This window comes from Panulirus ornatus, chromosome 35 (genome assembly GCF_036320965.1).
Source record: "Panulirus ornatus isolate Po-2019 chromosome 35, ASM3632096v1, whole genome shotgun sequence".
NCBI classification, from domain to species: domain Eukaryota; kingdom Metazoa; phylum Arthropoda; class Malacostraca; order Decapoda; family Palinuridae; genus Panulirus; species Panulirus ornatus.
In genome coordinates, this window is record NC_092258.1 from 13,687,430 (window position 1) to 13,694,629 (window position 7,200).

The window sequence follows — 7,200 nt, forward strand, 5'->3', positions numbered from 1 at the left end:
TTGGGGTGTCTAAATTTATGTGGATGTAACCAAGATGAGAAAAAAGAAGAGATTGGTAGTATGTTTGAGGAAAGGATCCGGGATGTTTTGGCTCTAAGTGAAACGAAGCTCAAGGGTAAAGGAGAAGAGTGGTTTGGGAATGTTTTAGGAGTAAAGTCGGGGTTGGTGAGAGGACAAGAGCAAGGGAAGGAGTAGCGCTACTCCTGAAACAGGAGTGGTGGGAGTATGTGATAGAGTGTAAGAAAGTAAACTCTAGATTGATATGGGTCACACCGAAAGTGGATGGAGAGAGATGGGTGATTATTGGTGCATATGCACCTGGGCATGAGAAGAAAGATCATGAGAGGCAAGTGTTTCGGGAGCAGCTGAGTGAGTGTGTTAGTAATTTTGATGCTCGAGACCGGATTATAGTGATGGGTGATTTGAATGCAAAGGTGAGTAATGTGGCAGTTGAGGGAATGATTGGTGTGCATGGGGTGTTCAGTGTTGTAAATGGAAATGGTGAAGAGCTTGTAGATTTGGGTGCTGAAAAAGGACTGGTGATTGAGAATACCTGGTTTAAAAAGGGGATATACATAAGTATACGTATATAAGTAGGAGAGATGGTCAGAGAGCGTTATTGGATTACGTGTTAATTGATAGGCATGCAAAAGAAACTTTTGGATGTCAATGTCCTGAGAGGTGCAACTGGAGGGATGTCTCATCATTATCTTGTGGAGGTGAAGGTGAAGATTTGTAGAGGTTTTCAAAAAAGAAGAATGTTGGGGTGAATATTTGTAGAGGTTTTCAAAAAAGAACAATGTTGGGGTGAAGAGAGTAGTGAGAGTAAATGAGCTTGGGAAAGAGACTTGTGTGAGGAAATACCAGGGGAGACTGAGTGCACAATGGAAAAAGGTGAGAACAAAGGACGTAAGGGGAGTGGAGGAGGAATGGGATACATTTAGGGAAGCAGTGATGGCTTGCGCAAAAGATGCTTGTGGTATGAGAAGCGTGGGAGGTGAGCAGATTAGAAAGGGTAGTGAGTGGTGGGATGAAGAAGTAAGATTATTAGTGAAAGAGAAGAGAGAGGCATTTGGACAAGTTTTGCAGGGAAATAGTGCAAATGACTGGGAGATGTATAAAAGAAAGAGGCAGGAGGTCAAAAGAAAGGTGCAAGAGGGCAAATGAGAGTTGGGGTGAGAGTGTATCATTAAATTTTAGGGAAAATAAAAAGGTGTTTTGGAACGAGGCAAATAAAGTGCGTAAGACAAGAGAACAAATGGTAACGTCGGTTAAGGGGGCTAATGGGGAGGTGATAGCAAGTAGTGGTGATGTGAGAAGGACATGGAGTGAGAAATTTTGAAGGTTTGTTGAATGTGTTAGATGATAGAGTGGCAGATATGGGGTGTTTTGGTCGTGGTGGTGTGCGAAGTGAGAGGGTGAGGGAGAATGATTTGGTAAACAGAGAAGAGGTAGTAAAAGCTTTGCGGAAGATGAAAGCCGGCAAGGCAGCAGGTATGGATGGTATTGCAGTGGACTGTATTAAAAGAGGTGGTGACTGTGTTGTTGACTGGTTGGTAAGGATACTTAATGTATGTATGACTCATGGTGAGGTGCCTGAGGATTGGCGGAATGCATGCATAGTGCCATTGTACAAAGGGAAAGGGGATAAAGGTGAGTGCTCAAATTACAGAGGTTTAAGTTTGTTGAGTATTCATGGGAAATTATATGGGAGGGTTTGATTGAGAGGGTGGAGGCAAGTACAGAGCATCAGACTGGGGAAGAGCAGTGTGGTTTCAGAAGTGGTAGAGGATGTGTGGATCAGGTGTTTCCTTTCAAGAATGTATGAGAGAAATACTTAAAAAACAGATGGATTTGTATGTAGCATTGATGGATCTGGAGAGGGTAAATGATAGAATTGACAGAGATGCTTTGTGGAAGGTCTTAAGAGTATATGGTGTGGGAGGTAAGTTGCAAGAAGCAGTGAAAAGTTTTTATCGAGGATGTAAGGCATGTGTACAGGTATGAAGAGAGGAAAATAATTGGTTTCCAGTAAATGTCGGTTTGCAGCAGGGGTGCATGATGTCTCCATGGTTGTTTAATTTGTTTATGGATGGGGTTGTTAGGGAGATGAATGAAAGAGTTTTGGAGAGAGGGGCAAGTATTTAGTCTGCTGTGGATGAGAGGGCTTGGGAAGTGAGTTAGCTGTTGTTTGCTGATGATACAGCGCTGGTGGCTGATTTGGGTGAGAAGTTGCAGAAGTTGGTGACTGAGTTTGCTCAAGTGTTTGAAAGGAGAAAGCTGATAGTAAATGTGAATAAGAGCAAGGTTATTAGGTTCAGTAGGATTGAGGGACAAGTCAATTGGGAGGTAAGTTTGAATGGAGAAAAACTGTAGGAAGTGAAGTGTTTCAGATGTCTGGGAGTGGATTTAGCAGTGGATGGAATCATGGAAGCAGAAACTTGAGTCATGGTGGGGGAGGTCGAAGGTTCTGGGAGCGTTGAGGAATGTGTGAAAGGCAAGAACGTTATCACTGAGAGCAAAAATGGGTATGTTTGAGGAATAGTGGTTCCAACAATGTCGTATGGTTGTGAGGCATAGGCTATAGATAGGGTTGTGCCAAGGAAGGTGGATGTGTTGGAAATGAGATGTTTTAGGACAATATGTGGTGTGATGTGGTTTGATCGAGTAAGTAATGAAAGGGTAAGAGGGATGTGTGGTAATAAAAAGAGTGTGGTTGAGAGAGCAGAAAAGGGTGTATTGAAATTGTTTGGTCACATGGAGAGTATGAGTGAGGAAAGGTTGACAAAGAGGATATATATATCAGAGGTGGAGGGTACGAGGAGTAGTGGGAGACCAAATTGGAGGTGGATGGATGGAGTGAAAATGATTTTGAGCGACCGGGGCCTGAACACATAGAAGAGTGAAAGGCGTGCAAGGAATAGAGTGAATTGGAACGATGTGGTATACTGGGGTCAATGTGCTGTCAATGGATTAAACTAGGGCATGTGAAGCGTCTGGAGTAAACCATGGAAAGTTTTGTGGGGCCTGGATGTTGAAAGGGAGCTGTGGTTTCAGTGCATTACACATGACAGCTAGAGACAGTGTGAATGAATGTACCCTTTGTTTCCTTTTTTAGTGCTACCTTGTGCACATGCAGGGGGAGGGGGTTTTCTTTTCATGTGTGGTGGGGTGGCCATGGGAATGAATAAAGGCAGCATGTGTAAATTGTGTATAGATGTATATGTCTGTGTATGTATGTACATGTATACGCTGAAATGTGTAGGTATGTATATATGCGTGTGTGGAAGTGTATGTATATACATGTGTATGTGGGTGGGTTGGCCCATTCTTTCATCTGTTTCCTTGCGCCACCTCACTAACGTGGGAGAAGCAACAAAGTATAATAATAATGAGAGGCAAGTGTTTTGGGAGCAGATGAGTGAGTGTGTTAGTAGTTTTGATGCACGAGACCAGGTTATAGTGATGGGTGATTTGAATGCAAATGTGAGTAATGTGGCAGTTGAGGAAATGATTGGTGTACATGGGGTGTTCAATGTTGTAAATGGAAATGGTGAAAAGGTTGTAGATTTGTGTTCTGAAAAAGAACCGGTGATTGGGAATACTTGGTTTAAAAAGAGAGATATACATAAGTATCTGTATGTAAGTAGGAGGGATGGCCAGAGAGTGTTATTGGATTACATGTTAATTGATAGGCACATGAAAGAGACTTTTGGATGTTAATGTGCTGAGAGGTGCAACTGGAGGGATGTCTGATCATTATCTATTGGAGGTGAAGGTGAAGATTTGTAGAGGTTTTGAGAAATGAAGAGAGAATGTTGGGGTGAAGAGAGTGATGAGAGGAAGTGAGCTTGGGAAGGAGACTTGTGCGAGGAAGTACCAAGAGAGACTGAACGCAGAATGGAAAAATATGAGTGTAAAGGACGTTAGGGGAGCGTGGGAGGAATGGAATGTATTTAGGGAAGCAGTGATAGCTTGTGCAGGGGATGCTTGTGGCATGAGAAGCATGGGAGGTGGGCAGATTAGAAAGAGTAGTGAGTGGTGGGATGAAGAAGTAAGATTATTAGTGAAAGAGAAGAGAGAGGCATTTGGACGATTTTTGCAGGAAAATAATGAAAATGACAGGGAGATATATAAAAGAAAGAGGCATGAGGTCAAGAGAAAGGTGCAAGGCAAATGAGAGTTGGGTTGAGAGAGTATCATTAATTTTAGGGAGAATAAAAAGATGTTTTGGAAGAAGGTAAATAAACTGTAAGACAAGAGACCAAATGGGAACATTGGTGAAGGGGGGCTAATGGGGAGGTAATAACAAGTAGTGGTGATGTGAGGAGATGGAGTGAGTATTTTGAAGGTTTGTTGAATGTGTTAGATGAGAGTGGCAGATATAAGGTAAAACGTTTTGGTCAGGGTGGTGTATGAAGTGAGAGGGTTAGGGAGAATGATTTAGGTAAACAGAGAAGAGGAAGTAAAAGCTTTGTGGAAGATGAAAGCCGGCAAGGCAGCAGGTTTGGATGGTATTGCAGTGGAATTTATTAAAAAAGGGGGTCACTGTGTTGTTGACTAGTTGGTAAGGATATTTACTGCATATATGACTCATGGTGAGGTGGCTGAGGATTGGCGGAATGCATGCATTGTGCCATTGTACAGAGGCAGAAGGGATGACGGTGAGTGCTCAAATTACAGAGGTATAGGTTTGTTGAGTATTCCTGGGAAACTATATGGAAGGGTATTGATTGAGAGGTTGAAAGCATGTACAGAGCATCAGATTGGGGAAGAGCAGTGTGGTTTCAGAAGTGGTAGAGGATGAGTGGATCAGGTGTTTGCTTTGAAGAATGTATGTGAGAAAAACTTAGAAAAGCAAAAGGATTTGTATGTAGCTTGTATGTAGCATTTATGGATCTGGAGAAGGCATATGATAGAGTTAATAGAGATGATAGGTATTAAGAATATATGTTGTGGGAGGCAAGTTGTTAGAAGCAGTGAAAAGTTTTTGTCGAGGATGTAAGGAATGTGTACGAGTATGAAGAGAGGAAAGCGACTGGTTCCCAGTAAATGACGGTTTATGGCAGGGGTGCGTGATGTCTCCATGGTTGTTTAATTTATCTATCGATGGGGGTTATTAAGGAGGTGAATGCAAGAGTTTTGGAGAAAGGGGCAAGCATGCAGTCTGTTGTGGATGAGAGAGCTTGGGAAATGAGTCAGTTGTTGTTTGCTGATGATACAGTGCTGGTGGCTGATTCTGGTGAGAAACTGCAGAAGCTGGTGATTGAGTTTGGTTAAGTGTGTGAAAAAAAAAGCTGAGAGTAAATGTGAATAAGAGCAAGTTTATTAGGTACAGTAAAAAAAAAAAAAAAAGGGGGTTTTAGAAAAAAAAAAAAAAAAAAAATAAAAAAAAATTTTTTAAAAAAAAAAAAAATTTAAAAGGGGAAAAAAAAAAATTTTGTAGGTTTTTTAAAAAATTAAAATAAAAAAAAAAAAAAATGAAAGAGAAGAGAGAGGCATTTGGACAAGTTTTGCAGGGAAATAGTGCAAATGACTGGGAGATTTTATAAAAGAAAGAGGCAGGAGGTCAAAAGAAAGGTGCAAGAGGGCAAATGAGAGTTGGGGTGAGAGTGTATCATTAAATTTTAGGGAAAATAAAAAGGTGTTTTGGAACGAGGCAAATAAAGTGCGTAAGACAAGAGAACAAATGGTAACGTCGGTTAAGGGGGCTAATGGGGAGGTGATAGCAAGTAGTGGTGATGTGAGAAGGACATGGAGTGAGAAATTTTGAAGGTTTGTTGAATGTGTTAGATGATAGAGTGGCAGATATGGGTGTTTTGGTCGTGGTGGTGTGCGAAGTGAGAGGGTGAGGGAGAATGATTTGGTAAACAGAGAAGAGGTAGTAAAAGCTTTGGGAAGATGAAAGCCGGCAAGGCAGCAGGTATGGATGGTATTGCAGTGGACTGTATTAAAAGAGGTGGTGACTGTGTTGTTGACTGGTTGGTAAGGATACTTAATGTATGTATGACTCATGGTGAGGTGCCTGAGGATTGGCGGAATGCATGCATAGTGCCATTGTACAAAGGGAAAGGGGATAAAGGTGAGTGCTCAAATTACAGAGGTTTAAGTTTGTTGAGTATTCATGGGAAATTATATGGGAGGGTTTGATTGAGAGGGTGGAGGCAAGTACAGAGCATCAGACTGGGGAAGAGCAGTGTGGTTTCAGAAGTGGTAGAGGATGTGTGGATCAGGTGTTTCCTTTCAAGAATGTATGAGAGAAATACTTAAAAAACAGATGGATTTGTATGTAGCATTGATGGATCTGGAGAGGGTAAATGATAGAATTGACAGAGATGCTTTGTGGAAGGTCTTAAGAGTATATGGTGTGGGAGGTAAGTTGCAAGAAGCAGTGAAAAGTTTTTATCGAGGATGTAAGGCATGTGTACAGGTATGAAGAGAGGAAAATAATTGGTTTCCAGTAAATGTCGGTTTGCAGCAGGGGTGCATGATGTCTCCATGGTTGTTTAATTTGTTTATGGATGGGGTTGTTAGGGAGATGAATGAAAGAGTTTTGGAGAGAGGGGCAAGTATTTAGTCTGCTGTGGATGAGAGGGCTTGGGAAGTGAGTTAGCTGTTGTTTGCTGATGATACAGCGCTGGTGGCTGATTTGGGTGAGAAGTTGCAGAAGTTGGTGACTGAGTTTGCTCAAGTGTTTGAAAGGAGAAAGCTGATAGTAAATGTGAATAAGAGCAAGGTTATTAGGTTCAGTAGGATTGAGGGACAAGTCAATTGGGAGGTAAGTTTGAATGGAGAAAAACTGTAGGAAGTGAAGTGTTTCAGATGTCTGGGAGTGGATTTAGCAGTGGATGGAATCATGGAAGCAGAAACTTGAGTCATGGTGGGGGAGGTCGAAGGTTCTGGGAGCGTTGAGGAATGTGTGAAAGGCAAGAACGTTATCACTGAGAGCAAAAATGGGTATGTTTGAGGAATAGTGGTTCCAACAATGTCGTATGGTTGTGAGGCATAGGCTATAGATAGGGTTGTGCCAAGGAAGGTGGATGTGTTGGAAATGAGATGTTTTAGGACAATATGTGGTGTGATGTGGTTTGATCGAGTAAGTAATGAAAGGGTAAGAGGGATGTGTGGTAATAAAAAGAGTGTGGTTGAGAGAGCAGAAAAGGGTGTATTGAAATTGTTTGGTCACATGGAGAGTATGAG